This window comes from Triticum aestivum, chromosome 6B (assembly GCF_018294505.1).
Source record: "Triticum aestivum cultivar Chinese Spring chromosome 6B, IWGSC CS RefSeq v2.1, whole genome shotgun sequence".
Lineage (NCBI taxonomy): Eukaryota > Viridiplantae > Streptophyta > Magnoliopsida > Poales > Poaceae > Triticum > Triticum aestivum.
Window position 1 is genome coordinate 454099285 of NC_057810.1, and position 14902 is coordinate 454114186.

Below are 14902 nucleotides of genomic sequence, written 5' to 3' on the forward strand. Positions count from 1 at the left end.
GACAAGGGCTAACACAATCTTGAAAGAAATATCAATAAGAAGCAAAATATAAAAGTCCCATAAGAAAAAGGTGAGAACCCTTCCTCGGATAAGATCGGTAAAACCTCCAACACCGAAAACATCATAGTAGACGCATGCGAACTCCGTTTTCGATGAACTCAAGCTTGTCATCAAGATGACCATAAGCTCTAAGACTCACAAAGAGAACCAAACAAGAACCAAGAAACATGATGCAAGGATGCAATGGTTTGAGCTCTCTACTAACGATATGATCAAGCTACCAACTTGAGAGCCCCCCTTGATAGTACGGCAAATGATCCTATAACCCGGTCTCCCAACTACCACCATGAGACCGGTAAAATAGAAAACCTATCAAGGGAAAAGCTTTGCCTTGCACATGGTCCACTTGAGCTAGATGATGACGATCTTGACTCCCTCAAGTTGGACCACCTTTCTTGATTGCGTTGGCTCGATGAAGACTAGATGATTGCTCCCCCATAGTCCACTATGTGTGAGCCATTCTTGGGCACATCTTCACAAGTCCATTGACACTATAATGGATGACAAGATTCAAGCACTTGATCTCTTCGTGATGCTCCACTTGAACTTGCACATGGCAATCTTGATGACGATCACCACTTGATGCCATCCTTTCCATGGGTTGTATGATATTTTCCTCTTGATGCAAGCCCATGGACACGTACCTAACCCCACATAGAACTCTCACATAGACCATGGGTTAGTACACAAAGTGCAATGGACAATGCTTACCATACCGTGGGATCACTTGATCCCTCTCGGTACATCTTCTACGATTTGTGAGTTGATCAACTTGATTCACTCTTGGCTTAGTCTTGATCAACCTTGAATCTTTCCAACTCTCTTCATTTGGATGATGTCTTGAAGGTAAACATGAATGATCACACAATATTATTCTTCAAGACATGCTTTCAATAAGCTCAACACCCACATGACCAATCTTTGGATAATTCCTTAATAGCACCTTGGTCAACTCATAAACTCCTTGAAACCAACACATGGACTTCAAGAAAAGCCTATGGACAAATCCTTAAAATATAACTCAAGACAACCATTAGTCCATACAGATTGTCATCAATTACCAAAACCAAACATGGGGGCACCGCATGTTCTTTCAATCTCCCCCATTTTGGTAATTGATGACACTCACTTTCAAGAGAGTGTATATAAGGAATTATGCATCACCATACAATGAAACAACCAATGATGCATGATAAAGGGATGCAAATGCTTAGGAACCAAAACCAAAGCAAGGAGAAAACTCTGAAGACTTCTCCACACAAATGCTTACGAACCAAAACCAAAGCAAGGAAGAAAACTCTGAAGACTTCTCCACAAAACTCTCTGAAACTCCTCCCCCATTGGCATCGATTGCCAAAATGGGTGAAAATCTTAGAAGGCCAATATAAAGAGTGTATCTCTCAAAAATAGAGTGGAATGCGATACACAAATCCAATGGTAAATACTTGGAGAAATACAAACTATATTGAGGCCCAAAGATTGCAAAAGAATGATATGCCACAAAGACATAACAAAGAGAGAAACAAGAAATCGAGCAATCAAAAGATACCAATTGAAGCAAGCAATCAAAGGATATCAATTGAACCAACTAGACCAAAGATCCTATGAGCCACATGAATGAAGGATATTATGATATGAGCAAAGGAGTGTTCTAAAGAAACTAGAGAAGCTCCCCATGATTTGTGCACACATAAGAATATTTGTATTTGGATACAAAGTGCACAAAATAGGATCATAGCTCCCCCAAAATCAATAGAAACTTACAAAAAGTGCAAGTGAGCATATAGGAAATAAAGCCTAGCACTTGCAACAAACAAATGGTTGAGAAATCATGTAAAAGAGGCAAATAAGAATAGGCTCAACCAAAATGATGTGTGTGAGTCATGGCAAAGCACTTGAGAAGACTAAAATAAGGATGAGCATTAAGTATCAACCTAGTCTTGGAAAAATGAGATACACGGTGCATGACATGTCCTCTCCACACACACCAACTAGCAAATGGGTTCACAAGCTCACTAAAATGATAACAACAAAGCTTGCGACAACCCATGGTGAAGATAGACGATGAGAGGCTCATCAAGACGAGGGATACCAATTAAGATGGCAAAAGCCTCGTAAAGATAAGCAAGAGGAAAATAATCTTCACCACACAAGAGTGCATCAAGATGCAACGATAGAGGACACACACTCAAGGCAAAAGCTTTCACGGAGCCACCAAAGAAATAACAAGAGAAAGACAAGGTGGGCGTGAAAGAAAGGATATCAACTAGAGATGTAATTTCTCTCAAGTGTATAAGGTTCTAGATAGACGAAATCATGAGATATATATCTACAAAGAAGGATGTACACCCGAAATAATTACAACACGAAGGAACAAGATAACCACAAGGAAGTCATAAATATACCAATAAGATATTTGCTTGAAAGCATAGCACTTGGCTAGATATGGTCTTATTGTATATAAATGAAGTCCAATCACACAACCATCAAAGACATCACAACTAGCAACAAGAGATCGTCGTTGGGATGCTTTGAGAAAGGAAACAAGTATCACAAGATATGAAATGAATATCATGCCAAGATGCAACCTACACAAGGTTGAATGCAAGAGAGGAAAGCATGAATAGATACTTGTTACCGAGATATCATTGGAAGGATGTAGTAGATACCAATTGAAGGTAGATAGTAGTTCATTGATCATCCTAGCTTGACTCCAATAAGCACATGGTGACAACACTTTCCTTGTGAGTGAGCCGAGCATCCAATGCATCTCCAAATGTTCCTAGAAGAACAACACAAACTAAACGGTACCCAAACTCATTGGGACCAAATAGTTAGAAACACCAATACATAGGACAAACTCCACATAAATATGTGCATATAGATATGAAAATGAATTTCATGCACATCTCATCCAAATTGAGAGTAGGTGGAGTTTCCCTTATATATTGAGTTAATGAAAGAAATCAAGCCAAATAAAATACATGACGTAAACATGCATGCTCAAGACTTTCAAAAACCCGAAACCAAAAGACAAAGAAATGCCAAGTGAAAAGGATACCAAATGGAGAAATCATCACTTGGAAGATATCATTAAAGATACATCAAGGAATGAGATATCCTTTGATACACACTAAATTAAAGATTTCAAACTCCCAAAGAGAGGATGATTCCAAACAAACCAAACTCTCAACAAAGTTTCATGATGGCACAAGGTACCAAAGAAAACGGCTTGCCTTTCACCAACACACACTTAATAAGGATCACAAGAAGAGTGTTCTAAAGAAAATAGGATAGCTCCCCCACGAGTTGTGCACTATAGAGAATTTGCTTTTAAATACAAAATGCACAAGGTGGGATCACCACTTTCACTATATCTAGAAAACACTAGACAAGAACAAGAAATTAATAAGATCCACAAGTGGTATGGAAGACAACGGGAGTTGACACAAACCTTGGCAAGAGAAAAGGCAAATAAAAACATAAGCCAATGTAAAGATGATCAATAAATTCTACCACACATAAGTGACTACCAATTGTCAAAAGACAAGAAGTATTTGGAAATAATTCCCAGTGGTAGATAAAAAGGATATCCAACATCATCTACACAACAAACACAAGCAAATTGCCACTTGTAGAGCTAATATGTCACCTAGGAACAATATAATTTACAATATCAATTCTAGGAGACAATATCTCAAATGTACACATTTTCTAGGCTTGTAGTATGCACATAGCATATTACTCCCCCATAATGTGATACCAATAAGAACTTAAAAAGAGGCAATAAGAGGATCCAACACGAGATAATCAATGGAATTTTTAGAATTTGAATTTCTCATGAGAGATATACCACCGAGCGACTAGATAATCTTGTAATATCAATACTAGATGGTATTCCTCATGTACACACATTTATAGGATTGTCTGGTGCACAAAGCACATCACTCCCCCAAAATGGGATGTTCCATTGATCTCTCACACGAGCCAACTAGGATACAAACAAGAAGCAAAAAGGCTCAACGCATGACGCACACATACATGATGTGCAAACCAACACACACATACTTGATTGCTCAAGATAAGCAAGTTGGAAGCGCAACATATACAAACACATGCAAGGAACAAAACCAAAACATGCAAGGGGGCAAGTAACTTTCAAGGTAAACAATTTAAGTACAAGTTACCGCAAGGAGGCACATTGGATATAAGATAGAAACTTGATAATCCAATTGACTTGGCTTGAGACAAAGAGAATGATGAAGTCCCCTTAATTCTTCATAATGTAGCCAAGTCTCCAATGCCCTCCAACAACACCTATTGATCAAGTTTGAGCTAGTTGGTCCCCAACCAAGTTGGGTCCTAAGAGGTTAGTCACAATAGGCTTGGCTACCCAAATGGTTCTTTGCTTCAAACCACTTTGAGTACCAACAAACTTGGCAACCACATTGCCAACCTTATCCTTCCCAAGAGAATAGACATCATCAATAATAATTGGGTTGGATAAGTTACCATTAGTGCATGAAGAAGCGAGGTGACCTTTCTCGCGACATAGGTAGCAACATCTACTCTTCTCTTTCTTCTCACTTGATTTCTCAACTTGAGAAGCATTAACTTGAGTCTTCTTGGGAAGAGGCCTTTCTTCAACTTGAAGTTGAGCATGAGAATGCACTTGTAGCCGCTTCCCTTGTTGCTTGTCACTAAAGGCCTTCTTCTTCAATGGGCAAGATCTAACATGATGCCCTTCAATTTTGCACTTGAAGCAGATAATCTTGGCCGAACTCTTGACTTGTTTTTGGCCCTTCTTGTTGATGCTCTTGGACTTCTTCTTCTTATTGGAGTTGAATCCAAGTCCACCTTTGTCATTGGGGGATTTTTGCACACTCAAGATATTGTTGAGTGTGGCCTTCCCTTCATGACACTTTTCCAAGTCTTTCTTCAAAGAAGTGATTTGGACCTTGAGCTCTTTGATTTCCTCTACATGGTTAGTCTCAACACAAGTACTAGAGGAAGTATAAGCTTCATTGTTAGAGCAACAAGGCAAGGAAAGCAATTCATCACAAGATGTACCAACATTGTGAGTAGATGAATTACAAGGACTAGCATATGACAATATAGCACTTTGACTAGATGTAGTGCTAGTATCCACATGAGGCTCACTAGATGTTACCTTAGCAAGCATGGCCTCATGAGCTATCTTTAGCACATTATGGGATACTAGAAGATCATCATGAGAGTTTGAGAGCTTTTCCTGGCTTTCTTCCAATTTCCCATATTTGCTAGATAGCAACTCAAGTTGAGCCCGTAGCTCAACATTCTCCTTCAATATGGATGGTTCACAAGAGATAGAGTTAGTAGCACAAGCATCATCATTAGCAACAAGAGGAGAAGACAACTTGGCAAGCTCTTTTGAATATGAAGCTTTAAGTTGAGCATGAGACTCGGTGAGTTTGATGAGCTCACTCTTAATGACCCTTGAGCCATTTTCGAGGTGCTCAAAGTCCTCAAGGAGTTTAGCATGCGCAACTTCAAGCTCCTCATTTTTAGTTTCAAAATCATTGGCCATCTCAAGAGCTCTATCATGAGATTCCCTCACTCTAGATAGTTCTAGAGTAAAAGTCTCCTCAAGAGATTCGGAGGTGGTTTGTTCATGTTCAAGAGCTTGAGATAGCTCCGCGATCTCATTTGCGTAATCACGCCCATGAACTTCCATTTTCTCAATGGTGACCTCATGCTCCTCTAGATGAGATTCCAACTCCTCAATATATTTCTTGCCCTCAATGGCAATGGACATAATTTCCATGAATTTGGAACGAGCAATTTTATTTTTATGAAGAGCTTTAAAAACCATTTCCCCCTTAATTTTTAAGGAGACAACATTATCATTCTCTTCATCATTATCCTCATCATCATTAGCATCAACATCATCATCAAGAGACATATTGGGGTACAAAGTAGGAGATACCTTTGATGCCTTAGCCATAAGGCAAAAATCAATAGATGATGATGTACGATTCGTTGAGGCACCATTAAACACCACATCTTGTTCCATGGAGTGTTCCGTTTCCTCTACATTGTTAGCACAACAATTTGAGGAAATAGGTGCATTTTTATCATGGCAACAAGACATAGCAAGCATATCATCATGAGATCTAGTCACGCAATTTCTACATGATATGCAAGGACTATCAACACAATCATGTGAAACATTTGGAGTGCTCGAAGTGTTAAAGTCCAAAGAAGGAGCATTGTAATAATATAGTGATGAAGGATCATCCACAATAAGCATACTATCATCATTGCAATGACCAACACTACTCACCATATCATTACCTTGTGGCAAACCACATGTAGGTGAAGTAGAAGAAGTTGAGAAGACTATACGACCGGAGGTGGAGGGAGAGAATTCATCCCCACAAATCTTGGATACACCATATTTATCTTGAAGCTTCGTCCACAACTCATGAGCATCCCGGAACGGCATGAGTTGAAATATAACTACATTGCTTAAAGCATCGAAAAGCACATTAGAAGCTTGAGCATTGAGATAATAGTTTTTCTCATCCTCTAAAGATAATCTTTGGGGATCCTTTGGAGATGAAAAACCCATATCTACAATTCTCTCTAAATTTGGGTCCATGACCCTAAAGAGATTAACCATGCGAATTACCCAAACATCAAAATTTGTGCCATCGAAACTAAGAGTGTCAGAGAATCCTAATCCCCTAGTCGACATCTTTACTCTCTAGGCGGTTAAGCCCAACAAAGAGAGACAAGGCTCTAATACCAATTGAAAGATCGAGGATGTCGCCTAGAGAGGGGGTGAATAGGCGCTTTAAAATAATTACGGTTAAGGCTTGAACAAATGCGGAATAAACCTAGCGGTTAATTTGTCAAGCACAAAACCTAAAACAACTAGGCTCACCTAAGTGAACCAACAACTTATGCTAAGCAAGATAAGCAACTATGTGATAGCAAGACATATGACAAAGAACAATATGGCTACCACAAAGTAAAGTGCATAAGTAAAGGGCTCGGGTAAGAGATAACCGAGGCACACGGAGATGACGATGTATCCCGAAGTTCACACCCTTGCGGATGCTAATCTCCGTTTGGAGCGGTGTGGAGGCACAATGCTCCCCAAGAAGCCACTAGGGCCACCGTAATCTCCTCACGCCCTCGCACAATGCAAGATGCCGTGATTCCACTAAGGGACCCTTGAGGGCGGTCACCGAACCCGTACAAATGGAAACCCTTGGGCGCGGTCACCGAACCCGTACACTTTGGCAACCCTTGGAGGCGGTCACCGAAACCCGTTAAATTGCTCGGGGTGATCTCCACAACCTAATTGGAGACCCCGACGCTTGCCCGGAGCTTTACACCACAATGATTGAGCTCCGAACACCACCAACCGTCTAGGGCGCCAAGGCACACAAGAGGAACAAGCTCAAGGGTACCAAGCACCCAAGAGTAATAAGCTTCTCAAACTTCACTTCCACGTATCACCGTGGAGAACTCAAACCGATGCACCAAATGCAATGGCAAGGGCACAATGAGTGCCCAAGTCCTTCTCTCCCAAATCCCACCGCAGCAACTAATGCTAGGGAGGAAAATGAGAGGAAGAACGAAGAAGAGAACACAAAGAACTCCAAGATCTAGATCCAAAGGGTTCCCCTCACATAGAGGAGAAAGTGATTGGTGGAAATGTGGATCTAGATCTCCTCTCTCTTCTCCCCCAAAAACTAGCAAGAACCCATGGAGGGATTGAGAGTTAGCAAGCTCGAAGAAGGTCAACAATGGGGGAAAAACACGAGCTTAAAGGATAAGGTTCAATGGGGAAGAATACCCCCTTTTATAGGTGGGGGAAAATCCAACCGTTATGCTCACAACCCGCACAGAGCGGTACTACCGCTCGTCCTCACGGTACTACCGCTAGGGATCGCGGTACTACTGCTTGCGGTACAAGAAAAATACTTCCGTACCTACCTCCGCAGGACTTGGGACGAGTTTTTTGGTCCGGAGCGGTACTACCTCTGTAGGAGCCGCGGTAGTACCGCTCTGGAGAGGTAGTAAAAAATTACATCCGCTCCAATTTGCGGTAGTACCGCTGCAGCCTTTTCAGAACACCAAAACTGCCACAACTTTTGCAAACGGACTCCGAATTCGATGAAACCAAGTTTGTTGGAAAGCTAGCGACAAGGGCTAACACAATCTTGAAAGAAATATCAATAAGAAGCAAAATATAAAAGGCCCATAAGAAAAAGGTGAGAACCCTTCCTCCTATAAGACCGGTAAAACCTCCAACACCGAAAACATCATAGTAGACGCATGCGAACTCCGTTTTTGATGAACTCAAGCTTGCCATCAAGATGACCATAAGCTCTAAGACTCACAAAGAGAAACAAACAAGAACCAAGAAACATGATGCAAGGATGCAATGGTTTGAGCTCTCTACTAACGATACGATCAAGCTACTAACTTGAGAGCCCCCCTTGATAGTACGGCAAACGATCCTATAACCCGGTCTCCCAACTACCACCATGAGACCGGTAAAATAGAAAATCTATCAAGGGAAAACCTTTTCCTTGCACATGGTCCACTTGAGCTAGATGATGACGATCTTGACTCCCTCAAGTTGGACCACCTTTCTTGATCGTGTTGGCTCGATGAAGACTAGATGATTGCTCCCCCATAGTCCACTATGGGTGAGCCACTCTTGGGCACATCTTCACAAGTCCATTGACACCACAATGGATGGCAAGATTCAAGCACTTGATCTCTTTGTGATGCTCCACTTGAACTTGCACATGGCAATCTTGATGGCGATCACCACTTGATGCCATCCTTTCCATGGATTGTATGATATCTTCCTCTTGACGCAAGCCCATGGATACGTACCTAACCCCACATAGAACTCTCACATAGACCATGGGTTAGTACACAAAGTGCAATGGACAATGCTTACCGTACCATGGGATCACTTGATCCCTCTCGGTACATCTTCTACGCTTTGTGAGTTGATCAAGTTGATTCACTCTTGACTTAGTCTTGATCAACCTTGAATCTTTCCAACTCTCTTCATTTGGATGATGTCTTGAAGGTAAACATGAATGATCACACAATCTTCTTCTTCAAGACATGCTTACAATAAGCTCAACACTCACATGACCAATCTTTGGATAATTCCTTAATAGCACCTTGGTCAACTCATAAACTCCTTGAAACCAACACATGGACTTCAAGAAAAACCTATGGACAAGTCCTTAAAATATAACTCAAGACAACCATTAGTCCATAGAGATTGTCATCAATTACCAAAACCAAACATGGGGGCACCGCATGTTCTTTCACAAGTTCTTTTCCATAAGCATGTATGACTATATTCGGAATACATGCCTACATTACATTGATGAACTGGAGCTAGTTCTGTGTCACCCTATGTTATAGCTATTACACGAGGAATCGCATCCAACATAATTATCCATCACTAATCCAATGCCTACGAGCTTTTCACATATTGTGCTTTGCTTATTTACTTTTCCATTGCTACTGTTACAATCACTACAAAACCGCTATCTTTACTTTTGCCACTGTTACCATTACTATCATACTACTTTGCTACTAAATACTTTGCTGCAGATACTAAGTTATCCAGGTGTGGTTGAATTGACAACTCAACTGCTAATACTTGAGAATATTCTTTGGCTCCCCTTGTGTCGAATCAATAAATTTGGGTTGAATACTCTACCCTCGAAAACTGTTGTGATCCCCTATACTTGTGGGTTATCACTCATCGTCATTGAAGCCTGGTTCAGGGGCTACTGAGGGAGTCCTGGATTAGGGGGTCCTCGGACAGCCGGACTATGTACTTATGCCGGACTGTTGGACTATGAAGATACAAGATTAAAGAATTCGTCCCGTGTCCAGGTGGGACTCTCCTTTGCGTGGAAGGCAAGCTTGGCAATTTGGATATGTAGATTTCCTTCTCTGTAACTGACTCTGTGTAACCCTAGCCCCCTCCGGTGTCTATATAAATCGGAGGGTTTAGTCCGTAGAACAACAACAGTCATAATCATAGGCTAGCTTCTAGGGTTTAGCCTCTACGATCTCGTGGTAGATCAACTCTTGTAATACTCATATCATCAAGATCAATCAAGCAGGAAGTAGGGTATTACCTCCATAGAGAGGGCCCAAACCTGGGTAAACATTGTGTCCCCCGCCTCATGTTACCATTAGCCTTAGACGCATAGCTCGGGACCCCCTACCCGAGATCCGCCGGTTTTGACACCGACAATGGCCACGTCGACACTCGGCACCCCCTGGTGACATTCGGATTCGGCGGGTGAGTACCCACTTCATCGTCTAGCTGAATGATCTCAGGTGGGGATGCATAAACCGAAGAAATCATCAGAGCTCAGTCAAAGAAGAGCGCAACTGCATAGGTCAGTCGGAGTAACGTACCCTTGGAAGTGGCGGCGTCCGCAGCTTCAACATCGTTCAAGTCTGGCTGGTGGGCATGCGGGTCCGCTGAAGTCATCGAAGTGTCGTTACTACAAAAATCAGAGAACACTCTGTCAGCAACCGAACCAACACAGAAACAGAAAAAGAATGGACAAGAGCACTCACGTCGAGGCCACGGGCACGGACACCTTGATCCGAGGTACTACAACCTTCTGGGGTTTGGAAGAGATCTGCTTAGGCTGCTTGGACTGCTTCTTCGCCGAGCTATCAGCCTCTGCACGAGCACGATTCGAGCTTCGAGTCGTCGGGCCAGAAATAATCAGTTGATCATCCACACTCGCCTTCCCCTTGGGGTTATGCAGCGCTTTGTTACGAGGTTCCTTAGGGGCCTCATAGGACGGGGAGGACTCTGCCTCCTCTCCCTCTTCAGAGGTCTCCTCCTCGTCACTCTCCTCGTCATCATCACTCTCCTCGTCATCATCACTCTCATCATCATCCGACTCCTCTGACTGCCATTGCTCGGTGTCCACGTCTTGGGGTGAATGGTCCACTACTGGAATCATGGAGATCATCTTCGGGAAATCCTGGAGAGCAAATTCATCACACCAACTAAAGTCAGACACACATTGAACGGCACACGCTAGACTGACCGAGCACCACATACATACATCTAGGGGCTGCAAGTCTTTGGAATATGGGGGAACCCTCCTGGTCCCCCTCGGGTTATCTCGATCACATGTGATAGCCTTGATCTTGGCTTCCACATCCATCTCGTCAAGCTCCTTAGGATGCACTCGGGTGGGGTCACTCGGCCCTTCATACATCCACATCGGATGGGCCCTGGCCTGCAGTGGTTGGATCCGCCCAGTGAGAAATGCCTCCAACAAGTCCATCCCATTGACGCCAGCATTCACAACGCTGATGAGGCCGGTGGACAGGATGTCGACCTCTGCCTCCTCCTTCCTTGTCATAGAGAGCGATGGAGGTGCCCTCACCCTCTCCGAAGAGTACAGCAGGAGTCCTAACCGAGTGCTGGTGCTGGGGACATCCCTGCAATAGAACCAAGTGCCCTGTCATCCCTTGACGAGGTCAAGGAAGCTCATCTTTGGGAAAGACCTCCCTTCGTGAACCTGGATGCCCGGACCCCCACACAACTGGTGACGTTGGCCTTCTCACCAGTCGGTGAATTCTTCTTGATGGTCATTGACTGGCAGGTGAAGATGTACTTGAAGAGACCCTAATGGGGTGGGCAGCCCAAGAAATTCTCACAGAGAGAAACAAAAGCCGAGAGGTAAACAATGGCATTGAGAGGAAGGTGATGAAGGTGTGCACCAAAATAATCGAGAATTGCCCGAAAGAAAGGGTGGGGAGGCAATGAAAAGCCCCGCTCGACGTGTGTGATGAGCAGGACGCGCTCGTCCTCCTGAGGCGCCGGCTCGACCTCTCCTGCACTTGGACGCCGCCATCCCTCATGCAGAATCAGCCCTTCCTCTGCCAGCTCTTCCAACTGCCGAGCGGTGACACGCGACGGGGTCAAGTCCCCCGCCGCGCCGGAGCCGAAGGAAGTGGCCTTCCCCGCCTTCTTCACCTTGTCCGCCTTCACTGTGGAATCTTTCGCCATCGCCATGCACTTGGGTGGAGAAGAGAAGCGGAGGAGTCGGGGCGAGAAGAAGGGGATCTGAGGGCCGAACCTTTGCCCTCAAACCTTTTATGTCAACAGACAAGATTTCAAGATGAATCTCCCACCGCCAATCCACGGATTGATGGCCCGCGCGGCAGTGCTTTGCGCAGGACAGCCACAACACGTAGTGGAGATCGAGCGCGCAAATCGAGGAGCCGCACCCCCACTTTCCCACCAACGCACGACGTTACTGCTTCAGTGTGCGAACACGCGAATTCAAATCTCGTGATTTCCAGGCCGAATTAATCCGACTGATTGCCCACACCTCCTTCCTAAAGGATGCACGTCGGTCCGACTAACCACCCTCCGCGGGGACCTGTGCACTCGGCCACATTAAACACCCAACTGAAGTCTTCTTCAGGATCGTTATGTGACGAGCTTGACGCCCCTCTACGGGTTCACTTGGACCTCTTGAAAGGCTCCAAGGTGCATGACTCGTAAACCTAGACTTGTAGGAGGCCCGCGCTGGCATTCCCCTGGGATAAGGAGTGGCATCTCTTTGGAGAATTAGACCACGTGCCGGCGTCACCCCTCGAGTTGCCATGGCATGCCCTCACTCGGGTCCTTAGTCTATCTCTTCCGGGAGACAAACCGAATGCCATTGGGTTTTTTCTCGATGATCAACAACACCCAGTCACCCGGGTGAAATTAAAGTCCAGAATCCGTTGCGATTTTGTCCAAGGAACAATGAATCATGACTCGGAAACATATTCTGAGTGGTCCTGCAGCAATCGGACATAACCGAAGAATTGGTTCGTCTGATATATGAAATCCCAATCGATTCGAGGGCTAATAATGTGGTCACCTATTACAGGTAGGGTCAAGGACCCATCATTCGGGACCCACATGGGGCCCATCACCATCATAGGTAGGTCCCTGGACCATGCCAACATTCGGATACGTACAACAGGAGGATCACTCGGACGACTCTGCAGCACTCGGACAACCACACGTCACTCGGCGGACGATCAACCACTCAGACGTACAGGGCAAGAAGGCGTTGTGGGAGCTGCAACGGCCAAGGAATCCTAAGCCATCCACTAAATAGAGTCATAATTACTGTTACCTGTAACTACTGTAGTATAGGCTCATTACACTAGTAACTGCCTCCTTCAATGGCTTTAATTGCCCCGGCAGCATGAGAGACATGGGGCTGCAACACACTCTATATTAGCTGCACCCCTCTCCATAGCCGGGCACGTTCAACTCTGTAATCCTATCTATCAAAGCAAAGCAAAAGCCTTAGGGCACGAGACGTAGGGTGTTTACCTCCACCCTGTGAGGGGCCTGAACTCGTTAAACACCTCACATCTACGTCGTAGCTAGTCTCTACCCCCTTATTCGTACCCCTAGTACTAATTGTCAGGATTATAACCCCGACACACGGACACGCACACCTCCTCTTAGTGTCCATCTCAGGCCCGCTTATCGGTCATCCAACTACTTTCCACTTGCCCGATTTAATCCATGCACATGGGCGTGCCCGCGCGTCAGCCACCCAGTCGTCCCGGCCTCGTCCTTTTTCATGGCGAAACCGTGAACTGGCTAGTCCACTTCCCCACGTTGTCCATAGAATGCCATTGCTCCCTCCCTCGCCGACAACAAACCCTAGACGAGGCGCACGGATCCCGCGTTAGTTCCTCGCCGACTGACGCTACGACGTCGACTCGCCCCTGTGGGACACATGGTTCCAGGACGAGCACGACATGCCCCGACAAATGTTCTTTGTCGACCGTGCTCGTAGCCCGCCCCGCGCACCGAGCCACCCAGAGTGCGCGGCCTGACGCCGACGCCCTCTCCCTTCTCATCTCCGTCACCACCGCCACTTCCCACCATGACAGCCGTGGAGGAGCGGCTGGTTCAGGTCGTGATTAAGGACTCTGAAAGGGAGTTCAAGCGCAGCCAGGTGGAGCAATGGGAGGAGCCGCACGAGATGATTGCGCTCTCGGCCGCCGGAGATGTCTATGTCCCTGAGCTGGATGTGAAGTAGGAGGTGAAGGACGAGACGATGGAGGACCAGCCGCCCAACCCGATGTGGAACCGTACGTTGTATGGGCAGTCGTGGTCGTGGACGACCACAATGCCACGCAGCCTGCCCTCGCCACCATCACCAGCACCGCAGGCCGCGTGGGCGCCGTGGTCACCACCACCACCACCGCAGCCTGCGCATGCCGCGCCTGCCCCAGTTTGGGGGGCGCCGCCCCATCTCTGGCCGCCGCCTCCCTACATCGACCTAATCACAAAAGAAGAGGACGAGGACGGTGGCGCTTGAAGACGACCACGGCATCGGCAGCGGCCGGATCTACCTTTTTTATGTTTTTTTTTCTAATTTCAACTTCAGTTCTATGTGCGGCCGTAACTATCGTGGACTTTTTAATTAAGTTATTGTAATATGTTCCCGTTTAAAGCTCTTTTCCAATACCCCTTTTCGTTTTTTAGTAAATCAGGCATAAAGTTTGGGATGCGGCTGCGCGTTGGGCACACCTACCGAGAACGACTAGATTCGGATATGGACGTCCGTTTTGCTGACCCAAACGAATAGAATCCGGACAACACGGATGTCCATTTTGGTCAGGCCAACTCCACCGCGCGACCCCAAACGGACGTCCGCTTTGGCCGGATTCTGTCCCTTTGGGTAGGGCGATGAGTTCGTGTTCGGGCCTGTCCTGGGATGCGGTGGCCGTGCGCCCAGCGCGCGGC